The following is a 26,170-nucleotide window of genomic DNA, read 5'->3' on the forward strand; positions in this document are numbered from 1 at the left end:
CACTTTTTTATTTCTTCTCCAAAAATTTCTAGACATATTTTCAACAGCTTATTAGGGGTTGATGAAAAAGTGGATAAATTATTCTTAATAATGACTGCATTTTGTTTGTCAAAGGATAGCATTACAGAAATAAAAATGCAAGCCATGGACAGGGAGGAATTTTCACAATATACATGTAAATAGTGTTTACCAATGGGCGTAAGTGTAACATACAGAAGCTGTTAAATGTTTGTACCTAACAAGCTAACATAAACGATTGTCTAGTTAATTGAACTTTATCAGTGATTCAAGGAAGAACCTGATTAAGATGATTAGCAAGATGCCTTATCTTTGATATCAAGTTCCTCTAAAAGCAGCTTAGAAAGAAATTTTTGTAAAACATTTAAAAAAAATCAGTTGTGAATATAAAAATCTTTGACGTGGGTCAAAAGAGATGACCAGGGTCTGTCTCACCTTCACCAGGGACCTAGTGTCCTGGAATTAGAACTCAGCCCACCAACCTTTAATACAGACAAAAGAAAACAAATGGTAAAGGAAATGACTGTAGCCCAGAGAAGACGGGTGCTGGGAGATAAGGTGGTTTTGGATTATGCAACAGCTTCCAACACACGTTCATTTTAGCTCTGTCCAGGCAAGATCTTCTGTTGCCAAACTGGTCTCAAACATTACTTTTAGAATGTTATTTCCCAATTCAGAAAATTTTAACTGTATCAAATGTACACTTTTTGTTGCCCCTTGAATGTGTTCCTCACCTTTCTTCACCCTGTCCTCCCAGGAGCAGCTATGTTTCTCTTGAGTTGGATTATTTATTTTGCCAGCTGACAACTGTGTCATGATCATTTCTCTCTCCAATTCTTTTTTCCAGTTATTTCCTAGCCATAAATTCAGTTTAATGAGTATATTCACTGAGCTCCTCATCTATGGAAGACACTGTGAGAGATGCCAAATGAACTGAAACACTGCCTTCACGACTGCATATAGGGTCTTTAACATGTTGGATGCTGAGAAGATACATGAGACAAGGAATGAATACATAATCAGCACTACATGAATAACTTTCCCTTTGCCCCTTCATTTTTGAAAAGGAGTTAAGGTATCAAGATTCATTTTCTCCCAAAGCCTTCCTTAATTACTCTAATGCTTAATTGCTTTCTTCTTTAGCTATTACAGTCTACACCCACTGCTTCAATGGTGGTCCAAGGGCCAGAGTTTATTAGAAATGCAGAGTCTCAGGCCCTCCACCAGATCTACTGAATCACAGCCTGCCCTTTAAGAAGGTCCTTGGTGATTCATAGTACATAACAAATTTAAGAAGCACTCGTCTGTTCCATGGAATTTGACATTTTGGGGGTATATTACCTATACCATTGTTTATTGTTTCCCTGATTAATCTCTTACCTGTCAAGCACAGGGATCGCCACACGCCTATGAATCCCCTTGGGACAGTTGTTGACTTGCTATATAATAGACTCAGAATAAATGCCTGTTGACTGATCACATTCAGACACTGCCAGGATGTTTATAATTCATAAACAGTGTGTTATAGTTAATGTATAATACAAGCTAGTGAGAGGAAGTGTAGTCATGTAACTCCATCACGATAACCAGAGGAAATACTTAACACCGACTCAGTAATCTAACATATGATCTATTTTGAAAATTTTTCACTTTTTCTAATAATATTCTTTTCACTTTAAAAAATATCCAGAATCCTGTGCTATACTTGCATAGCACAGGGAAACACATAAAAGATCTTGTGGCAGCTCACAGCGAAAAAGAGTGTGACAATGAATATATGTACGTTCACGTATAACTGAAAAGTTGTGCTCTACTCTGGAAATGGACACAACATTGTAAACTGACTATAATTTAATAAAAACAAGTTTAAAAAAAATCCAGAATCCAATGAAATTTAGAGCATTGCCTTTGGTTGTAAAGTTTCCTTTTACCTGGAAGAGCCCCTCCCTTCTTTTTGTGCCTTTCCGGATATTACCATTTGAAAACAAAAATAACAAAACATTTCAGGCCACTTGTTTTTTAGAATGTCCCTCAATTTGAATTTGTCTGATTAGGACCTTATTGTGACAATCGGATTAAATACTGTTTTGGAAATAACATTAAATAGGTGACATGTCCTCAGTATATCATAGCAAGACACCCACCATGCCTGTGTGCTCCATATGGAAGCCTTTAGTTCTGAAGGCTTGGTTGAGGTGTCCAACAGGTTTCTCCATTGCTAAGGTGTCCTTTCCTTTTTTTAATCAGTATGTAACATATTCATAAAAAGTCTTTGAGACTAGGTGAAGACCCTGTTCCCAATCATTCACCTCATGGTTTTAGCATCAATGGATGATTCTTTTCTACAGCATGTATTATTTTAGTGGTTTCTAAAGGTAATTTTTAATCTGTCTTCCCTTCTACAATTACTGTTCATCATTCTTCTGTAAAGGACAGCTCCCCTCGTACCCACCTCCACTGTATTTTTGAGTATCACTGATGACTCAGTTAACATACACACACATTCAGTGTGTGGCACTTCCTCCCTGTCAGCATAGATATTCCAGGCTTACCTTACCTCGCGCTTTTCACAGTTCAGTCCTGGAATCTGCCATTTCTCCAGTAGTCCTTTCCCAACCGCATTTTCTGATGAATGTCATTGGGCACTGGAAATATGCATAGCTCTTGAGTTAGCATTGCCTCAAGGCCCTGCCAGGATCAGAGCTGGGGAATTCACCTGTTCATGTTGGTACCTTCAAGTCCAAGGCCATTCACTGTATCTTCTTTCTGTCCTTCCTGCGTCTGTATTTGCACCTCTCTTCCCTCACATTGAGAACCTTGGTTCTGAACTATATCAACGTCTTTATTTATTTACTCTACTTTCATGACAAAAGAAATGGTTTAGAGTCCAAACACGCCACCTACTTACCAAATATGGCTCAAATATTTCTGCTGTTCATTTTATCTTTGAATAGTTTTCTTGAGGGTGTGTGGTAAGAGGACTGTATCCAAAATTACATGCACATATTCTTTTTTTTAACTTTTTTTAATTGATTTATAATAATTTTACAATGTTGTGTCAAATTCCAGGGTAGAGCCCAATCTTTCAGTTATACATGAACATATATATATTCATTATCACATTTTTTTCTCTGTGAGCTACCATAAGATCTTGCTATACAGTATAATCTTGTTTATCTATTCTACATTTTGAAATCCCCATCTATCCCTTCCCACCCCCTGCCCCCTTGGCAACCACAACTTTGTATTCAATGTCTATGAGTCTGTTTCTGTTTTGCATTTATGTTTTGTTTGTTTTGTTTTGCTTTGTTTTTAGATTCCACATATGAGCGATCTCATGTGGTATTTTTCTTTCTCTTTCTGGCTTACTTCACTTAGAATGACATTCTCCAGGAGCATCCATGTTGCTGCAAATGGCATTATGTTGTCAGTTTTTATGGCTGAATAGTATTCCATTGTATAAATATACCACCTCTTCTTTATCCAATCATCTGTTGATGGACATTTAGGCTGTTTCCATGTCTTGGCTATTGTGAATAGTGCTGCTATGAACATTGGGGTGCAGGTGTCATTTTGGAGTAGGGTTCCTTCTGGATATATGCCCAGGAGTGGGATTCCTGGGTCATATGGTAAGTCTATTTCTAGTCTTTTGAGGAATCTCCGTATTGTTTTCCACAATAGCTGCACCAAACTGCATCCCCACCAGCAGTGTAGGAGGGTTCCCTTTTCTCCACAGCCTCTCCAGCATTTGTCATTTGTGGATTTTTGAATGATGGCCATTCTGACTAATGTGAGGTGATACCTCATTGTAGTTTTAATTTGCATTTCTCTGATAATTAGTGATACTGGCCATTTTTTCATGTGTCTATTGATCACTTGTGTTTCTTCCTCAGAGAATTGCTTATTTAGGTCTTCTGCCCATTTTTGGATTGGGTTGTTTGTTTTTTTCTTATTTAGTCATATGAGCTGCTTATATATTCCAGAGATCAAGCCTTTGTCAGTTTCATCGTTTGCAAAAATTTTCTTCCATTCTGTAGGTTGTCGTTTTGTTTTACTTGTGGTTTCCTTTGCTGTGCAGAAGCTTGTAAGTTTCATTGTGTCCCATTTGTTTATTCTTGCTTTTATTTCTATTGCTTGAGTAGACTGCCCTAGGAGAACATTTTTGAGATGCATGTCAGATAATGTTTTGCCTATATTTTCTTCTAGGAGGTTTATTTTATCTTGTCTTATGTTTAAGTCTTTGATCTATTTTGAGTTTATTTTTGTGTATGGTGTAAGGGAGTGTTCTAGCTTCATTGTTTTTACATGCTGCTGTCAAGTTTTCCCAACACCATTTGCTGAAGAGACTGTCTTTATTCCATTGTATATTCTTGCCTCCTTTGTCGAAGTTTAGTTGACCAAAAGTTTGTGGGTTCATTTCTGGGCTCTCTATTCTGTTCCATTGGTCTATATGTCTGTTTTTGTACCAATACCATGCTGTCTTGATGACTGTAGCTCTACAGTATTGTCTGAAGTCTGGGAGAGTTATTCCTCCAGCCTCTTTCTTTTTCTTCAGTAATGCTTTGGCAATTCTAGGTCTTTGATGGTTCCATATAAATTTTATTATGATTTGTTCTAGTTCTGTGAAATATGTCCTGGGTAATTTGATAGGGATTGTATTAAATCTGTAGATTGCCTTGGGCAGTGTGACCATTTTAACAATATTGATTCTTCCAATCCAGGAGCATGGGATATCTTTCAATTTTTTAAAGCCTTCTTTAATTTCCTTCATCAGTGGTTTATAGTTTTCTGTGTATAATTCTTTCACCTCCTTGGTTAGATTTATTCCTAGGTATTTTATTACTTTGGGTGCTATTTTAAAGGGGATTGTTTCTTTACTTTCTTCTTCTGTTGATTCATCATTAGTGTAAAGAAATGCAACTCATTTTTGAACGTTAATCTTGTAACCTGCTACCTTGCTGAATTCTTCAATCAGCTCTATATGCACATATTCTGACTGTACAAAATGACTTCTGTGTATGTTGTCAGCTGGTATGCAGTTCGATTCATTTGGCTTTATGACTCTTCAGTTTTAAAGATTTCCTCCCCATTTTTGTTGATTTTATTTTATTTTTTAATATATAAAACTTTGGTATTGTTAAAAAAATCACAATGTAATGAGATAAAAGCTCAAAGCTGTCTCAACTCTCTTTCCAGTCTTTTCCATCTCATTCTCACAAACTTCCTACAAGGAACCAATTACACTAGTTTCTGGCTTATCCTTCCTGCATTGCTTCTTGAAACTTAAGCAAATGTTCACATGTGGTCTCATGTCTCCTTCTTTGTCACACAAAAGTGTATTATATAAACTCTTTAGAATTTGGCTTTTTTTTTTTTTAATTTATGGTATGTCCTGGGTATCAGTCTACACCAGTTCATGGAACTCTTCCTCATTCATTTTTCAAATATCTGCGTAGTACCTGGTTGCATGAATGTCACATCACAGTTTATTCCACTAGCTACTTATGTGTGAGCATTGAGATTGTTTCTAATATTTCACTCTTACAAATAATGCCACAGAAAATGCTCTTGTGTCATGGGTTTTTAAAACACAGTTAGATGTTTATGTTCCTTAATAAATGCTCAGGAGTGGGATTGCCGAGTCAAAGGACAGATGCATGTGTAGTTTTGTTAGGTGTTTCCAGAATCTTCTCATCGGTTGTTATGGACTGAAAGTTTTTGTGCTCCCCAACCTCAATTCATACATTGGAGCCCTAAATCTCCAACTTGATGGCATTTGGAGGTCGGGCCTTGAGGAGATAATTAGGTTTAGATGAGGTCATGACCTTGTAGCTGTCAAGATGAGATTAATGTCTTTACAAGAAAAGGAAGAGACCAGAGCTTGTTTTTTTCTCCTTCATGTGAGGACACAGTGAGAAAGTGGCCATCTCCAAGCTAGGGAGAGGGCTCCCATCAGAACCCTACTCTGCTGGGTTATAATCTCAGACTTCCAGCCTCCAGAACCTTGAGAAAATGAGTTTCTATTGTTTAAGCCACCCAGTTTATGGTATTTCCTTATGGTATTTGGAACAAATTAAAACAGGAACCTTCTGCATTAATTACCAAGCCTCCAAGAATCATGTTGCAAAACTTATATGATTCCCAGTGATAAAGATATGCCTCCTTTCTCCTGTGCTTAATAATGTATGTAAGAAGGGTGTGTCTGAGTACTTGTTTCAAAAAAAATATCTGTGATGGTTATAGAATAAAGTAGCTACAAGCATGTATTGTACAACAAAGGGAACATAGCCAGTATTTTGTAGAAACTATAAATGGAAGGTAAACTTTAGAAATCATGAGTCACATTGTTGTGCACCTGGAACTTATGCAGTATTGTACATCAGCTATACTTCAATTAAAAACTACCTGTAATAGTTTGGATTTTTGTGCAGAAGATATTGACCCCCTTGGGTGGAATGCACTTCCTGTCTTGCTTATATGGTGGATTAGGCCATGTGTTCCTTGGTCTTATGGTGGGCTGAATATGCCCCTTGACTCTGGGTATGGCCACGTGACTTGCTGTGACCAATGGATTATAGCAGTCATAGTGCACGCAAAATCCGGAATTTGCCTGCACGGGGAGGGGTTGCATCTTGTTTTCCCATCATTACCAGGAGAAGAACATCCCCAGGCTAGCTGCCTCTTCATCCCAGACCCCTGAATGAGAACATATTTAGTAGAAGAGTGATGAATCAGCGGTGAGGAATCACAGTTTAAAACAGATCCTCAGACGTACGAGAAATAAATGCTGGCATTTGTAGACCATCGAGATCTCGTGGTTGTGTATATAGCAATAGCTGCCTGGTAACACATCCTTTTAGTCTGAAGCAATTGAAGCCATTTTTAAGTACTGCTGTGGAAAGTTTGATATGATGAAATATGTAATCCATTACTTTTCAAAGATCAACTGATATTCACCTATTATTTCAAGGCTTAAATAATGACATGAAAAATGAATAAACAGAAACGTACATTAGAGTGGGGAGACCAGCAAGGGGGAGCTCTCACACCCATTGATGATAGCCAAGGCCCACAGGAAGGAAAAAGACTCCTGTTCTTTCCCGGCAAGGACTCAGCCAATGAGAAGCCATGGACTCTTTGTTGCTAGAGCCCCCACCCCCACTTCCTCTCCCCTCTATAAAAGGGTTCTCATCTCTATTTTTGCTGGGGACTTGCATGTGGCTCACCACATTATATAGATGCAGAATTGCAATTCTCTGCCGGTCCCACATAAACCCATCTCTGCTGGAGAAATATCTAGCAGTCTGTTTGTCTCAGTTCAATATACTTAACATTCCTTTAAAATTTATTTTATTTCAGTATTAGGAGAAATGCTTAAAAAGCAAATTGTCGTAGAAGAATTGTATATAGTATTATTAATTTCTCATTCATACTAAATGTGTATCTCAGTTAAAAGAAGGAATGAGGGAGGGGAGCCCAGTGGAGGGGGAAAGCATAGGATTTGAGTCACTCAAGAAATAAACAATGTCACTCTAATGGAGAATCAGCTTTCTATAGAATATTGTCACCACAGTACTGGTTGAAATCTGTTTGAATTCATATATAGTTCTTTGCCAAGTGTCTTTATCCTTGTGTTTGCTATAGAATACATCTGCAAAAATCTGAAAATAAACTTACTTTAGAAGGTGAAATTGTTAAAAATAATTCTCTCTCCAACTTGTTTTTCCCTTCACGAATATATTTTCTTGTCAGTTATAATCACTTACTCTTATACTTTCGTAATGTTGCATTCCCAACCTTTATACCTACCCATTCTTTTGAGACAACTGCAGTCACTGTATGCTATAGGCAAATTTGTTTATAGAAAGAAGGATTCTAGAGAGCTTAAAGATCTTGGGGGTTGGGGGTTTAGCTCAGTGGTAGTGTGTTCTTGGCGTGTATGAGGTCCCGGGTTCAATCCCCAATGTCTCCATTAAGGGAAAACAAATAAAATTTTTTAAAAAAAGAATTAAGAAAATAATTTATTCTAAAAAAGATCTGTATGTGCAATATCTTAGTGACCAACGTATGGGGAAATATTAAACAATCTTCAAAAGCACCCATTATAAGGGAAAAATTTGACCATTGGGATTATGTGAAAATTGGGGATTTTTGTGAAATGAAAGAGACCACAGATCATAGAATGGGAGAAGATATTGTCATAACACAACATTAGTGTTATATACAACACGATGTTATGTTGTTTATCTGGAATATACAAGTGATGTCTTTACTAAAATGAGGAAAGCATCCAAAACTGAAAATGAGCAAATGATTTTGTGATGCCAGAAATGTGATCCCTCAATTTCACGAGTATAAGAAGAGATTTTAAAGTTATTGTATTCATATAAATGCAAACTAAAACCACCTTATTTCACTATACCTCTTTCAACCCAACCCAAAGTGCAAAGCATGGGTGGCTGTGTGGGACTTGGGAATACTCTGGTGGGACTGTAGTTTGGTGCAACCATTTTTGAGAAAAGTGTGCTAATGCTCAGTCATCAATCACCTTCCTGAAGATGAACCCTGGAGTCATTTTTACACAGCTCCATAGGGGGTTATGTATGTATATGTTCCCTGCAGTAAGCTATTATAGCAAGTGAGCAGTTGGAAGCACTCTGGGTTTCCATTTCAAGGGATAAGTAAAACATGCTTGATGCATGCATATCATACTGCACTTAGAAGCAGCTTATTAGAAGTCCACTGGATAAACAAAGGCAGATCTTAAAATAACAGTGCTTAGTGAAGAAGCAGAGAAAGAGAATTAGCTGTACAGTGCACAGGCCTTTATGAGAGTTAAAAACACAAACCCACAAAACAATTATATACACTTTGAAAAACCACATGCAGACATGAAATTTAATGGTGGCCCGTGCAGAGAAGTTGAAGAAGAGTATAGAATAGAAGGAAATCAATAAATAAAATAGGAAAAATTGTAAAATATCAACCCCTGCCCATGCCTACTGTGTGATTTACATTAAACCTTAATGACTGATCCAAAACCACAGAATACGAGACAGCTTCTTTGTTGTTTCAAGAACCAAATGTTAACTAAGCCACAATCTGTCAAAATATTTAAATTCTTTTTTGGGGGGAAGGGAGGAGGTAATTAAGTTTTTATTTATTTATTTTTTAATAGAGATACTGGGAATTGAACCCAGGACCTTATTTATGCATGCTAAGTGCTCACTCTACCATTGAGCTATACCCCTCCCCGCTGGTCAAAATATTTATATGTGATCTATGTTTTTGTGTTCTTAAATAACTAAAAATTCCACACTTCTGGAACATAAATCTCCAAAATGTGTATGTTGTAGAATGTACTGCCCAGAAGGCAACTGAGATAAAGTTACTGAGTATGAGTTTTGAATTGGTCTCCAGTAGGAAGATAAGGTGTAGGTAGATTTGTTATTGACATGACAGTGTATTTCCTCCAAAAGAAGTTTGATCAGAGTGGAGCAGTACCTCCATGCTGAGCACCCGGGAGATAAAATAATTTTTATGTACCATTCGAGTGAATGGCATTATTCTTATTTAAGTAAAGGGAGGAATACCTCCATGGGTATACAATATCTGCTACTTTTCCTTTCTTCAGTAGATGAACACTCACTGAAGGAGACTATGATGGGAGGATGCTGTTAATAATTTCTTGGACACAGAGAGCAAGCAACATATCTCTTCTTGTCTTGGCACTCCACCTTGGCTGTATTCATTTAGCTTTTAATTAAGATCAATGAATGCTCTGTTATTTTATACAGGCAACTGAAGGACTTGATTGTCATTACCTCATTTGAAGCTTTTTTTCCTACTGATTTATAGAAATCACGAAAATACATGGTGATAGTCCTTTCAGAAGTGCAGACCAATTAGCAACATCCGTGAGGTATTTTATAGGTTTAAAATGCGTCTTGATGATGGAAGCAGCTACATCATTAAGTAGTAGTTCCAGTATATTGTCCTTGTTGAGAGTCAGTTTGGACTTTGATCAGCAGTGTGATCATAGCGTGTTAGTAAAACAAAACGAATAATTATCCAAGCCTGCGACCGTACATAGAGAAGAGCCTGTGCTGAAACTAATTGGACAGAGATGAGCATTGTCTGTTTGACCTAATGTGCTATTTTTCTGTCTCGTAGATGGACACGATACTTAAAACAAAATAGGCTGCTCCACTGGTATAAGCCCAGTTCCAGATCGAATTCCTGTGGTTTTGTGATTGCTGATTTCAAACTAAACCAAAGCACCGGGTTCAGGCTGCATGACTCGTGTAGCCCCTCAGGCTAGGATGAGCATGGGGATCTGGAAGGCTGGTAGCAGAAAAAGAGATTTTAAGATCAGCAGAATACCTTTGTGCTGTCCTGAGGATTTAACAAACTATTGTAACTGTGTTCTGAAATCCTCCCTCTCAAGTTGGATGAGGAGGGTAGAAAAAGGCTACATTCTGAGAGTTAGTTGGAAAAAAAAAAGTTTCCCATTGTAGAACTGTGAGTTTGTTTATTTTGAAGAAATGCTTGATTTAGAAGAGCCAGTTCTTTGAAAATGTAGCCTCAACCTTTAAATATCTTAAAGTCACTGGAGAACAATTATCTTCCACGGAATTAGTCTCTTTGTTGCAATATTTGGCATTACTCCATTCAGAATCCAGGCAACTAAAGTGTTGTGCAAAATGATTATTTGCACTCATTGAGAGATTCGTTCTATTTCTTTCTTTCTCTTATTTCTTTTTTCTTTCTTCGTTCTGTATCGGGAGGAGTCGGGAGGAGGGCGAGGGAGGAAGAGGAGGGGGGGAAAGGGAAGGAAGGCAGGGGAGGACCAGGAAGGAACGGGGGTAGGGGGGGGGAGGGGGGAGGGAGGGAGGGGAGGCGGGGGCTGGAGGGCGGGCGGGAGGGAGGACGGAAGGAAAGTCAGGGGGGGAGTCTTCTTCTTTCTTTCTTTTCTTTAGGCTTTCTTTTCTCTTTCTTTCTTGCTTTCTTTCTTCTTTCTTTCTTTCTTTCTTTTTTTTTTCTTTTTCTTTCTTCTTTCTTCCTTCCGTCTTCTTCCTTCCTCTCTTCTTCTTTCCTTCCTTCCTTCCTTCCTTCCTTCCTTCCTTCCTTCCTTCCTTCCTTCCTTTCTTTCTTTCTAGCTGAATTATATGTTGTACTTCAGTTTGAATCATAACCGTAAAATTTAAGATGTCAGGCACTTAGACTATGTTGGATCATTTGCATTATCACACAGCCACCTACTCCTGGGTCCAATTCAGACAAATAGGGAAACAAAAGGGAAATTATGGATTCTTCAAGTGTCAATTGCTCTGTGTGTGTGTGTGTGTGTGTGTGTGTGTGTGTGTGTATGTGAGAGAGAGAGAGAGAGAGAGAGAGAGAAATATTTTCTTTTACTACCAACTGTATTATTTTCAGGTATCTGACTGCCTTTGTCACTTTTTTTGTTCCCTGTGCTATAGAGTAGGTCTTTCTTGTTTATGCTTTTGTTAGTTTATTTAAGCCAAAACATATGTTTTACTTTGATAAAATAATTGAGACATGGTTGCTTTAGATTACTTTTTAATAGATAACTGTGTTTGAAATTCAAATAGCTTATGAATGTGACTATTTGTCCAGCATGGGGAATATAGTTAATAATAATGTCATATCTCTGTATGGTGACTGATGGTAACTGGACTTATTATGGTGGTCATTTTGTAACATTTGAAAATATAGAATTGCTATGTTATGAAATAGGAACCCACACAATGTTATAGGTCATTTATACTTAAACAAACAAATGCTTAAGAAAAGAGATCAGATTTGTGGTTCCCAGAGTTGGACAGGAGGGGCAGGGGAGACTGGATGTGGATAGTCAAAAGGTACAATTTTTCAGTTACAAGATTAATCATACTTAATCTTCTGATGGAGCGATTAAACAGGCACTCGTACTGTCTAATCTAGGTTTTGAAATCTGTATGTCCTTGTCAGGAGGGGATTTATACTAGGTGTGCATTGTAATCATGGTAGTTTTATTCATTTTAAAACCTCAGAATTTATTCTCTTCTCTTCGAAGGAAATTCTTCTAGGTATTCGTAATTTATGACCCCAAACTATGACTATGAATTCTATTTGCAGTTTTAATTGCAGTCACAGGAAATCGAAACAGAACATGAAGATTTTCGTCAGAAAAATAGAGTTAAATGGCATCCCCAAGCTATGCTACTTAGGTAGGAAATGGTGCAACCACCCCAAAAGAAGTGAGGACGATTCATCCAGAAAGACCCACACAAGCTCTGGGCCCCAGGGGGTGTCTGGCATTAAGATGACACTAAACCCCAGGAGCAAAAAGAATAAAGTTTGCAGTCATTTGGATGGACAGATAGTAAAGCTAGGTCTGGATCATAAACCTAGGTTCTGGAGTCCTATTATTTTGGAATCTTAAAGCCTTCTGAATGATGGAAGCTGTAAAGACTTGGTGTAATGGTCACGTGGAAATGACTTTCCCTGAAAAGAGACCATATGGTCTTTTCCATACGATGCTGATGATAATAAAACACCTTCCAGTATTTGACGGTATTCAAATAGTGTATCTTTTGCAGAGACAGCCCAACCCATCTTGAAGCAAAGGTAATATTTCGACCTGTAATTTTTCAGTGGAAAAAACTAAAGTTCAGCAGGTATGGTCTGTGGTTGTAGAGATAATAAGTGACAAAGATAGATCTTAAATTTTTTGTTTGTTTTTTGTTTTATTTGTTTCAATTTAGAAAAATATACAGACCCCTGTGACTTAGCGTTATTGTCCAGAAGCCTATTTCCTTTGATGCTAGGTGCTTTTCCTCTTCAGTTCACCAGCGTTATTACGAAGTGTTATCTGGAATGATGAACTTTGATCTGTTTAGACAACAGATTTTCTTTTCATTCTTTCTTTTTTTTTTTCTTTTTTAAACGTAGTTTGGGAAGTTGAAACCTGGTTAGATACAGTGGGTTCGGGTTTTGGAAACACCACTTAAGACGTGCGTGAACAGCATCAGTGTGAGATTTTTCCGGGTCTTGGTTTGCCTGTTTATAAAAAGATCATTAATCCTTCTCCACTTACTTCTCAGGGTCATTAGAGGATTTATGAATAACATCTGTATTATTACAAGATAGAATATCAGTACCTACTTGCAGATCTGTACTGAGAAATACGCCAACGGATGGGTCTGTAGGCTCGACTCCTCCCCTTTGTTCGGGCCGCTCCGTGCTTACCCAACACTGTTAAGTCATATTATTGAGGAATCAGGGCTCAAACTTCGAAAAATGCCTTCAGGGAGACCAGAATGATGCTACTTCTCTCTCTCCCATGCCTGCCCCCACTTCCCCAGTCACTCAAAACTCATCTCAATGTAACTTCTTAGAGATTTTTGTAAGAATCTTTTTGGATAATTTTTTAGGTGATTTTGATAAGGGGTCTAGCTGACCCTAGAGGTGCCTCCCCCAGATTCCTGGGGAATCCCTTTTCACCACAGCAGCAGGGGTGGCCAAGGACTCAGCTTTCTCCAACCTTCCTGGAGTGCTGATCCTTTGACTTTCGGAGCTGCCTCACTCCCTGGGGGGCCAGAGAAGGCCTGACTATGTTGGACTGCAAGGGCCCTTGCCTCCGGGAGACAGACCGCAGTGAAATGCGTGCTCTAGAGCCTGATGGGACCAGGCTGAGTCACTTCCCCTCAAACCAACCCTTCCCTCACTTCTCCCCTTCCCTGGAGCAGCTCTATTCACAGCCTCAAAGGCTTCTCCTGAGGACATGCCCTTGACAATCTTAGGTCTAAGAATCTCAATCTTAGTCTTTTTTTTTTTTTTTTCAAATTTAAGCAATTTAATAAATAATGCTACACTGTTGATAAGCTAAATATTATCATAATATGTTGTATAAGTTCAGCATAGGATGATTTTAATGTAGTGAATTACCTGCTCTCACCTGTAATGAATCATCTTGTTTTTAGTGATTTTTTTCTTTTTCTCTGTCTCAATAAATTTTTTTAACTGAAGTACAGTTTACAATGTTGTGTCAGTTTCTGGTGCACAACGTCATGCTTCAGGCATACACACACATATATCCCTTTTCATATTCTTTTTCACTATAGGTTACTACAAGATATTGACTATAGTTCCCTGTGCTCTACATTAGGACCTTGTTGTAGGATTTGTCTGTTTTAGATATAATAGTTCGTATCTGCAAATCCCAAACTCCCAATTTATCCCTTCCCACCCTCTTCCTCCCCTGGTAACCATAAGTTTGTTTTCAATGCCTGTGAGTCTGTTTCTGTTTTGTAAAGAAGTTCATTTATGTCTTTTTTTTTTAATTCCACATGTAAGTGATATTATATGATATTTGTCTTTCTCTTTCTGGCTTACTTCACTTAGAATGATGATCTCCAGATCCATCCATGCTGCTGCAAGTGGCACTATTTCATTTTTTTTGGCTGAGTAGTATTCCATTGTATAAATACTACACATTCTTTATCTAGTCATCTGTCCATGAACATTTAGGTTGCTTCCATGTCTTGGCTATTGTAAATAATGCTGTTATGAACATTGGGGTGCATGTATTTTTTTCAAATTAGAGTTCCCTCTAGATATATGCCCAGGCATGGGATTGCTGGATCATATGGTAAGTCTATTTTTAGTTTCTAGGGACTTGACCTCAGACAGACTCTGAGTTCTCTTCCTTAACTCAAATCTGCTTAAGGGGTGACATTTTAGGTGGTTTTCAGGAACTTATTTATTGACCACAAGACCAAACATTGGTAGGAGGTAAAAATGAGAACTGATTGCTCAGAAAAAGGTGAAGCATAAAAATCTGAGAGGACACTCTTTTGTCTACTTCACAATTATGCAGAGGCTAAAGCAGCAGAAGGAGTTGCTTGGTTGTGTCACTGAGATAAAAATTAAACTTTATCTTAAATATTATAGAAATACTGGGCCACTCAGCCTCACAAGTGATCACTTGAGTGTTAAAGCTGAATTCTGATGTTTTGACTTGCTTTCCCTTTTAAAATTATCACTTAATATGCATTCTCTTGTATTCATTTGTCATCTCTGCCCTTTCTTGTTTTTTTTCTTTTATGCCTTGGTGTGTGGTAACACAGCTATGGATGACCTTGTTTATGGAGTAGAAATAGTTCATTCATGCATATGTTTCAGCTTCTGGCCCGGGAGCAGTGGTGGAGTTGGTTTACTACCTTGTCCACCACCGTGTTCTTTTCTAATAATCCTCCACAGGAAACAATATCCATTTTTGGAGGGAGTGGTGTTATATATGATTTTGTAATTGCTGTGTTGTTACATGTTTTAACAATGATAATAAAACACTCATTGCCGACTTTGTTTCCAAGATCCCAGACTATTTCTGACCTTCCTCCCCGTTCTGCCTTTACTTCCGCTCCTACGCCTCCACTTTTCACCACGTCATCCACTCAGCAGTGTCTCAAGCCTCTTGCTTGGCATCACTGTCAACACTGCATCTGGTCACCTATTTGTATCATCCTCGCGTATTACACGTAGTCGTGTTAGGAGATCTCCCTGGATTCCTAACAGCTACAGATGACTCCAGTGCATCAGCTAGACTTGAGACAGACGGGGACCTAGAACCTGGGACCCTGGGCTGCAATGCCTGCACTGGGATCCGAACAACAAAATACAGGGAAACTATAAAGGACTGAAAATAACTGCATGCATGTACAGTTAGGGTGAATTATGAGCAATAAGATACAAAAAGACCAAAAACCCAACAGCCACTTCTTTTTTTTTTTTCATTTCATGGCATTTTATTTTTTTATTGAAGTATAGTCAGTTTACAATGTTGTGTCAGTTTCTTGCGTACAGCATAATGCTTCAGTCATACATATACATACATAGATTCATTTTTATATTATTTTTCATTATAGGTTACTCCAACTGCCACTTCTGAGGCGTTAGGAACAAAAGCAGGGTCCCTGGGTCAGAAGCCAGATGCTGCGCGGGATCCCTACACACAGCACCGCCAAGGAGGTGGGCAGCCCACCCAAGCCAGCCGTCCAGCCCAACTCCTGGACCCGCCCTCACCCCAATTAAGGGGCCAGCTCCCCCACTGCACAGGGAGCCAGCAAGGGAATCTGCTACTTGTATTTGCTCCCTCGTGCTGTAGCATGAGTCCCAGTAGAGTCTTCACTGAATTTCTCATCTGGCCTCTTATCAATTTCTGTTGGTTAAGGAGACTGAGAACCTGGCCAGTGACAGACTTACTCTAGGTTCTCTACTCCATACTTTTGTGTATTCTGTGCAGGTGACTGCATAGTGGCCGAAGTCGCATGAGAGGGCAGAGTGAATGTGAGCTGATGTCTTATCACAGGATATGCTAACAAGGAAGGTAAGCACTGAGCAAAGGATGGGTTTGCTGTGTCACGGAGAGCAAGACAGTGAGGGAGGTTAGCTGCGCTTTTTTACTCCTCTGTGCTATAATTTGCCTGGCATTTTCTATGTATTCAATCTGCAACATCATTAACAAGGTAAGTATTATCGTCTCCATTTTAAGTAAGAAAACTACATTCAGGAGACTTAAGTAATTTAAGAGATAGTGTTGCCAATATTTCAAACCCATATCTGTCTCCCTCAAAAACATGCCCTTTTAACCATTATGCGTAGTAACACTTGTTATTACATAATTGACTTTCCACCTATTTCTGCTCCAAATATCTGAGTTGTGTATTCTCTTGACGTAGCAAGAATTAACAGCTGAAAACCATAGGTTTCATGTAAAGCTCTTCCATCACCCCCAAAACCTCTCATGAACTTTTTCCTTTTTTCTCCACTTTTTTTTTTTTTTTGGATTCTGATGTGGGATCAGGAAAGTCATATGAATGCTCCTGCTAATAGTTTATACTTTCCAGAGTCTTTATCTTTTTTTAATTGAAGCATAGTTGATTTACAATATCAGGTTCTAAGTGTAGAGCAAAGTGATTCAGTTATATATTTATATATATACATATATTATTTTATAAATATGTATATATTCTTTTGTATATATTTTTTCATTATAGGTTATTACAAACTATTGAACGTAGTTTCCTATGCTGTACAGTAGGACCTTGTTGTCTACCTGTTTTATATATGGTAGTTTATAGCTGCTAATCTCAAACTCCTAATTTATCCCCCCACCTTCATCACCATAAATTAGTTTTCTATGTGAGTCTCTTCCTGTTTTGAAATTAGTTCATTTGTATCTTTTTTTCTGGATTCCACATACAAGTTATATTATATGGTATTTGTCTTCTCTGCCTGATTTACTTCACTTAGTATGATAATCTCTAGGCCCATCCATGTTGCTGCCAATGGCATTATTTCATTCTTTAGAGTCTTTTTTTCTTTCACCCATTATTCTGTAGACTTATTCACTCCTCCCTCTCTTCCTCTCCCATTTTTAATTCATTCTTTCTTCTTTCTGTGTTTTTTTAAGTCACAGCATAGGATTTTGTTTCACCAAAGGGCTTTTTTTTTTTTTTTAACCAGTCACCTTTTATTATTATTTATTTCAGGCATTTTTCAATGCCTTTATAGATTTATTTATTTATTTATTTATTTATTTATTTATTTATTTTTATTGGAGTATAGAATTTACAATGCTGTGTTAGTTTCCAGCGTATACCATACTGATTCAGTCATATATATTCAGTCATATTCTTTTTCATTATAGGTTATTACAAGTTATTGAATATAGTTCCCTGTGCTATACAGTAGGTCCTTGTTGTTTATCTTCTTTATAGGCACTAGTGTGTATCTGCTAATCCCAAACTCCTAATTTATCCGTCTTCCCCCTTTCCTCGCTGGTAACTCTCAGTTTGTTTCCTACATCTGTGAGTAGTGTTACGAGGGTAAGTGAGAGTGGCTCTGTGAAAGCAGAGATGTACTGTAACATCCCTGCTCACTTGGAATCATTTTGGCTCATAAAGAAATACTATCTGTTGTGTTCTTCTGCTAGTCTGCACTTTTTTGATAGATGCCACATATTCCCTCAATATACCTCATGAGAGAGTGAAATAGCAGTTTGATCACAGATGTTATAACTCCCTGCATAACCCTTAGCGAACAAATAATTAAAAACAAAATGTAACTTTTTGAAAACAAGAAGAAATATAGCAGTTATTGGATACAGTAATTTGAGAATAAAGCATTAAATTACCATTGCTAGGGTGAGAGAGAAATCAGCTTTTCTCTGGATATGCAGAAAACAAGACACTGTGGAGTTTGCCATATAAATTCTCTTCAGCTAACCTCTCATAAAGGAAAGATGATTCAACACTCATAAACTGAAGAATTTTGTAATTAAAAAAACGGCAATTTATTATTCCATAAGGAATCAGTCCATTCTAGTGACTGGATTTCCTTCAAGTAAAATAAAACTACAATGAAGGCAAAGAAATGTGATACAAAGTCATTATGAAATTCAAAAGAAGATTTCATCAAGATGGAACACACACTCTGACTCTACCTGGAGTGAGATACTCCAGCTTCCTAATTTCATACAGTAACTAAAATAGAGATACAATAAAGACACCAACCTTGCTGGCGTATTTGGGATGGCGCGGTGCAGCTCATTTACTCACTGAAATGTGAGTAAAATACATTACATGATGCTTAGTGAAATTTGTGTGTGTGTATGTGTCTGTATGTGTATGTTAGGTAAACTGTTGCTATTATAAACAATATCTGGAAATTTTATGATTGGGATAAAAACTCTAATTTATTTATTATCACCTAATAGTTAGATTTGAATAGTTTTGCATAGAAAGTATTTATTTGGCTGAAAAGGCTTTTTAAAATATGAAATTCAAAATATGTATCTTCTTTTGAGTGAAAACTAAGGAATATTCTTTGAGGGGCTGTTTCACCCTCTAATAGAAAAAGTATATGATTTGCAACCATCAAGAGGTCGGGGCTGAAATGGGATCTCTATTTTTCTAGCCCGTTTTGGAGCAGTTTCACACCATTACCTTCAAGGGTTATGAGTCTATCAGAAGTCCATTAGTGCACTTAGCAAAGACAAAACAAGGAATTATTTCCACACTCCATTCAGATGATGGATGAAAACTCACAGGAATTTCCAAATGGAATCTCAAGACTCTGCTAGGGAAAGAAAAAAAGTTTTGGTTTTGAGCATTTGGAAACCTAAAGGAGGGGGAAAGTATGGGGTAACTTATGATACTGTTAGGGTCTCATTCTAGAAAACGTGGATAAACTACCTGAGTATGGTCTGTTGAGATGGAGATGGTGACTAAAAGCTTTAAGAATCTTATACACTCGAAGATCTGTTACAAGTCTCACTTCACTTTTTGATATTGTTTTATTGGCCTCTACAATTGTTACAGATCTATAAAGCCTAATCTCCAATTTGAAATAACAGCAGATCTTTACACGTATCAGACAGCAAATACCTGTCCACAAAACACCCCATTACGTAGCTGATCTACCCAAAGCATAGCTTACAGATGATGTAAATTCTGTAATTGAATCCACTAATTTCTGTTTGACCAGATTCAAATGACACTTCCACACTTTCCACATACTTCAAATGCCAGTTGTCCACTTAGTTGATTATTCCTTTTATGAGTAAGCATAGTGACACTGATACACTGTCTCTTTTCTTTACTGGAGTTAGGTGATCAAGGTGTCTCTTTTTTTCATAACTCTTCAATATCGTGTTCCTTTTCTCCTTGCATCTTTATGTATGTTTTCCTTGTTTTAAAGGAAGCTGCAGAACATGCACGTTGTAATGTAGCAGGGACTGCGTTGTGCAATATTGTAACAGGCTCAAATGGCCATGGGAATGGTGGGAAGGGTTCTGAGCCAAGACAGAAGGCTCTGACAAACAGGAAATCTAGAGATCTCAGCTCGTGGGAGTTTGGTCACTGTGAGTTCTCATTGCTTCCTGAACCATCTTTTGTGGACTTTCTGATCCTACCCTGTGAGGAAAGGCATCTGAAGTCTGGAATGACCATGATAGGAGTCAGGAAGTAATACCGAGCAAGAGATTATCCTATCATTAGTTTCCGCTCCCAGAGAGACAAGAGGTACAGGAGTGAGTCCCGAAGTGTTGGCAGTGGTTGTGTGAGAGCATCAGTCAAAGCCTAGTAAGTGATCGGGGTGGAACTGGTCTTATCTGTGGAGCCTTCCTCTAACAGGTGTGGGTGGAGCGGAATGATTAGAGACGGAACACAATTGAGTAGAAATGACAATCAGGTGAGAAAGAGGACAATTTTTCTTTTGGGTGTAGGTGAAGATCAATGTTCTCTATTTCTTCATCTTTTATTTTCTCTTCTCTCTTTAAGAATCCCAACTCATAATCATCTACCCCAACCTGCTGCAGACTACCTGTACCATTTCTTTTCCCTTTTTCTCAATCAAATCTCCATCTTCTTATTCCTAGGATCTTTACATTCTTGGCAGAGCTCTAAAATCTTATAATTGGGATTATGTTTTTGGAAAGTGAGTATCTGTTTGCAAGTCTTGTCACACAGTTGCCTTGTAGAGCTTACTTATGGTGACAGATTGTCAGCTCCTAATGGGCTTAGAGCTACTTTAAGGTTTAAGTTTTGAACAGTTCTCAGCATAATGTCTTGTGTTCAGTGCATCAGCTGGCTGGTGATATGTAGTTGCATGCATTAATTGATATTTTTCTTTCCTTTTTCCAAGAATTGTGTAGATCTCACCCAGAAAAGAAAACTTTATAGCTAATATGAAAATCCTCATTCTTACAGTTTGACTAGCTTTTATTTTTGACAAAGTAAAAACATTGACTTTAAAATAAGGCAAAAATCAAAGTATTTATTTTCATATCTATTAAAGGCTATGAAATAGATTCAGCTCTCTATTATCTGAAAGATACAAGTATAAAGTATACTTTTAGAGTATAAATTATTGTGTTCAAGCTGAGTTAACTAAATAAAGATTTTTCTTTACAATTTTTAAAAATAATTTCACTGTGAAAAGAAAACAATAATGGAACAAATCATGAAAAGACAAATACTTCTTTTATAATTGCTACAGAATATCGATGCCTCCGCTTCTTATAGTAAATGATTGCAGTATGTATAAAAATGTTTCTTAATCCAAAGTGCTATCTTTTTATTACATAAGGGCAAGAAGGGTCAAGCAAACACAAATGAATAGAGAAAGTTGCTCGTGAGTGAACAAAGGCTTGTGCTTCCTCTGACTCCTTAGACAGCTGGACAAAATATGTATTAAAAAGGTATCTTTTCCTTCCAGGTCAACACAGCCCCATGACTTTAAGAACAGATTGGAGGCAGACTTCGTCTCAGTCACCTGCTCAGACTGGTCCTTGTGCAGGACCCTAGTGCACCTGTGGAAGTCATCCCTGATGGTATTTGTACATTACCTATGTATGCATGTCTTAGACATTAAAGAATATCAGAAGTATTCCTCCTCTACTAAATTATTTTTAAAAAATATTTTTCTAAATTATTTTCTTTTGTGGCTAGGTAGTCCTAGTGTTTTTTTAAACAAATTTAATATTTTTCCTGAATGAATTGTGATGCCCTTTAGTTCTTCAAAATTTAACTTCACTTGGAGGTTCAGTGAAGTGGTAATAAGATACTCTCAGAACGGGAACCAAACATTAGGACTTAGCTCTTTAGAAAGTCACACAAATTCTCATTGGCTTTGATTTTACTCCTTTGTTGTATCCTGGTCTCCTCGTCTGATTTTGATTGTTGCATATTTATTCATCTCTCCCAATTTCTTAGTTTGGTGTTTGCTACAACTTATGATTGCAACAAAATAGATTCCTGATACTTTGTCACTTATCAAGTTCAGATTCAACAAATGATCCCAACAGCACTACTTTTCTGTCCTCCTTGGGCTAACGTGTTAATTAACATTTATTCCTGACACTACGCATTTTCAAGTCAGAGCAGACAGTTCAGAGTAAACCAGATTTTCCATTTTTTTGCTGGTACTGGTGACTAGGCAGAGTCAACATATTACATCTCCTGATTCTCCTAAGTTAGGAAGCCTGTCTTCCATCGTAAAACAGAATTTGATCAATTTAAAAAATATTGTTATGCAGAAGTTCTGTTCTATTCTTCCTGCTTTGCAAAGTTTTACAAGCTAACTTTACTTGACATGTTCTTACATTTTTCAACCAAAAACTCATGACAGATGTGTAAATTGGTATCTTTCATCTTGTTAAAAAGCACAAAGATCAGTGTAAGAGCTGTGTCATGTACTTGTGTATTCACCATGGCAAAGTTCAAGCTATAGAGTAAGTGCTTAATACATTTCTGTTGAATTGAGTTTCTTTTCCATGTTCTAGTTTACAGTTTCATATCAGTTTCCTGGGTCTAAAAGATGATAGCTAGCAATTTTGTTGAAATCCTAAAAAGAGGCACGTATATATAATATACACTGAGGAACATAAAACAGGAATCCTGCCTTTATTAAAATACCTAGAAGTTCCCCCAGAGAACTCTTAGATCTTAAATTCTGAATAGGTTATACCTTTGCATTCAGTTAAGGATAATTTGCCTAAACTCGAAGCTGTGTGAGAATGGTGTGTGCATGTGGAGGTGTGCAATATTTTGAGATTATATATTATATTTTGATATATGGTTTGGAAATGTACCAAAAAAAAAAAAAAAAAAACAACGAAGAGGCTCTCTGCAGTCTTGCTTATGCATGTGTAGTGTGTGGTAACGGTGAAAAGAATATACAAAAGCATTATTTAGATACACAGCTTAGACTTTAATTAGGAAACAGTGCCCAACCTAGAAGACTGGGTCTAGGAATATTTTATATTGCCTTGTGATGGAAAGAACAGAAATGAAACCTGACTTGGGTGGTGGGCTACAGGGATCCCGGGGACAGGACGGGCACGCGGTGCAGCCGGTGGGAAGAGTGTCCACTCACTTTGGGAGGCAGCCTCCTGCCTAATTATTGCAGACAGGAAAATCTTAATGCCCAGGCCTTTTTTTTTTTCCTTTTTTGAAAACCATAGAAACAAAAACACTTGCTTTCATTTTAAAGATCACTTTAATTTTAGCCATTGTGAGTTTCAAACGTTCAGTTTCCCAGAATCGGTTTTACTGACATTGTACTTCGCTGCCTCATACAGTTCGGGAGGTGAGAGGATACTAAGTTCGGCTATCAACAGCCATCCAGGATTTGGAAGGCGACAGGAAGCCAAGAAAAGCTCAGCAAGTTACATTTAAACTTAGTAAAGTCTGCAGTATGGGTCACCCTCTTAGGGGCGGCTATGTGTTCACAGGAGCTATAATGACGTGACTTTTTTTTTTTTTTTAACACCAGAATTATACTTCAGATTGTTATCCCAACAAGGAATAAACAGTTGCTGAAGGAAGTGGGTGAGCCTGGCTCGCTGGGCCCCAGCGCTGACTCAGTCATGCAGCGCTAATTTCCTGGCGGTCTCTGAATGCGCGTGAAGCTGCTCTGTAGCTGCCGCTGACAATGAACTAGTGACTGGAAAAAGGAATCTTAAACACAGTCACATCTCCTGACTGTTAAAATCCTGTTCACAAGCCACGCTGATCTAATACGCTACACGACAGGAATAACATTGAAAAAAAAAAAAAAAAAAGAAAGAAAGAAAGAAAAGAAAAGAAGAATAAACAGCTACACAGTATACAAAGTTTCTCATCTACTTTTTGGTGTGTTGCCAGGCAACTCCATCATTCTTAACATATATTTCTCAGGGCACCAAAATTCTATTCTGGCTATTTCTTTCCAGTGAATCATTAAATGTTTCAAAGTTTGCTAGATACGTGATTTTATAGTAAATATTTGTCATGACATCTTAAATGAAACAATGGTGTAATTACATTTAGAATGACCGTTTTTTAAAAAGTCCGAAGACAATTTGCATAGAGAGTTTTAGTGGAAGAGAGTTAATATCTGAGACTTACAAGGAAGAGACCACTTTAACTGATTTCTAACCTACTGACAAAGGTTGGCTTGCTAATCAGTGTTTTTGGACTAAGATGAATCACGTGGTTGGGTTTGTTTAAAATGCAAGTATTAGAATCAGACAGACTTCTCAGCCTTCACTACTTGTGGTAAAAGGAAAAGAAAAGAAAGCGGAAGGTTGCATCATGCAGTTACCCCACGTGGGCTTTGCAAGGGACGGATTTTCCTGGCAATCCTCCTGGGCGCAAAACAAGACTGTACTGCCCTCTAGTAGTGACGCGTTTGTCAAGTTCATTTGGGAAATTAATTGTATTCACAAATTTAGAGATGTCTGAGAGAAAAATAGCGTCAGTATCTAAGAATAAAGATAAATGTGTTAAAGTTGGCGAGAACTTTAGGTAATTTTTTCTATAATCTTCATATGAGTTAACCATTAATATCAAATTCAACCAGAATACAGGCATCTTGGCTGCATCCTTTTAATCGACTTTATTCACCTTTTTCATCCTGTGTGATACTTTCTAATTACCATCAGTTTTTTTTTTTGGAAAGGGTAAAACATGAAGAAATAGGTTATTTTGTGTATTGGAAGATATACAGAAGAAAATAATCTGGGGCTTTAAAAAATACACAACTAAGTTAAAGTAGATTTTATTAAGTTCTAAATATGTGTTCAACATTTTTACCTACTAAACTGGTCATTAATTTTAAACATGAATGAACAATGCTTTTACTTAATTTTAAAATGATGCGCTTATTAACTTAATATCCTCCTTTAACTATTTTTCAACTCATCAAATCCTAGAAACAGAGTTAAAAGGAATCTTGTTATTCAGCCCTTTAATTCAGGAGGATTTTTAGATTTTCAAGTGTTTGGATTTTTTTACCTGCAGGTGTTTGTCGTTCATGTCTAATTCTGAACAGTATAATACCTGTTTTGGGAATTTGAGACTTTTTAAATTTGTGTTTCAGTTTATAGCCAATTTCTGAAAAGGTTTTGCAGAAAATTAAAGTTATGTTTCCTATTTAGGAAATTCAAAATATATATCAACGTTCCTCCACATTTGTTCTGCTATACAGTCTTCCTTGTCTTCCTATTTCTACTGATCTGTCATAGAGTGATTACTATATTTTGGGTTTTTATACCTTAATTGCATTTCTCTCAGATCTGTTATTTTTTTCTAACAGTTTTCTATCTCTATGTTTTTGCTATATTATTCAATTGATAGAGGCCCATACATGTTCGGTTTTCATTATGCATTTAACTTCCATCAGTACAGATGTTTGTTGCACTCATGCTTTTGTTTGGATTCTTTTCTGACGTAATACTCCAATTTTACTTTATTTTCTTTATAAACGTTAAGCGTCATTTTTGTTTAAGCATCTTTATATCACAGTGGTCCTCTTGTGAGCAGTGGCAGTGGACGTCTGTTGCCATTTGTGTTTGCTCTTCACTTCACCCTTTTAAAAAAAAATGGATTATAGTCTAATTACAATGCTGTGTTAGTTTCTGGTATACAACATAGTGATTCAGTTATACAGATATATATGTTTGTTTTCATATTCTTTTTCATTATAGGCTATTACAAGATATTAAATGTAGTTCCCCTGTGCTCTACAGTAGGACCTTGTTGTTGATCTGTTTTATGTATTGCAGTTAGCATCATCTCTCCCTCTGTCAGCACTTCCTCCTCCTCCTGTGGGGCTACTCCATCTTTGCTCTGTGAGTCCCACACGCCTGGCCACAGCGATTGGTTCAGAAGAGGATTTGTAGCCATAGTTGGGCCAATCAGAGTCCTTTCTATCTCTCATTACTCAGGGTCACTCATTACTTAGAATTTTTAAATCCTTAGCTGTGGCTTGTTTACATTGTGGCCACCACATGGAGAGAGCCTTGCAGGGAATGAAATCAACACTGGAATCTGACGGTGAGAGATGGATGGCCAGCGTGTCCCAGGGCTGCTTTGAAACCATGGATTCTGTCACATCTGGAACCAGCCACATCAGTTGTACTTTGCAATAATAAATTTCATATGTTGAGTTAGATTTCTGTTACTGTAAGCCAAAAGACTCCTGACTAAAATGGAAATACACCGTTATATAGTTTATATCTCAATCTGAGAGTCAGTTCATTGTTAGGAAATTAAAACCATTTTTATAATTACTTTTTATTCAAAAATACTTGTTGTAATATCTT

General features: G+C 37.4%; 1 long non-coding RNA gene across 2 annotated transcripts; it reads left to right on the plus strand.

Moving 5' to 3' along the window:
- Nucleotides 1-1,032: 1,032 nt before the first annotated feature.
- Nucleotides 1,033-24,582, plus strand: LOC106729476. 2 transcript variants are annotated; one of them, XR_001365891.2, is made up of 5 exons: nt 1,033-1,093; nt 15,948-16,050; nt 16,325-16,408; nt 21,301-21,415; nt 23,359-24,582. It is a non-coding gene; the product is annotated as an uncharacterized LOC106729476 (long non-coding RNA). The 2 variants fall into 2 exon arrangements; XR_004321794.1 differs by lacking the exons at nt 21,301-21,415; nt 23,359-24,582 and having other exon boundaries at nt 16,325-16,524.
- The last annotated feature ends 1,588 nt before the right edge of the window (nt 24,583-26,170 follow it).

This window comes from Camelus ferus, chromosome 8 (assembly GCF_009834535.1).
Source record: "Camelus ferus isolate YT-003-E chromosome 8, BCGSAC_Cfer_1.0, whole genome shotgun sequence".
Taxonomy (NCBI): Eukaryota; Metazoa; Chordata; class Mammalia; order Artiodactyla; family Camelidae; genus Camelus; species Camelus ferus.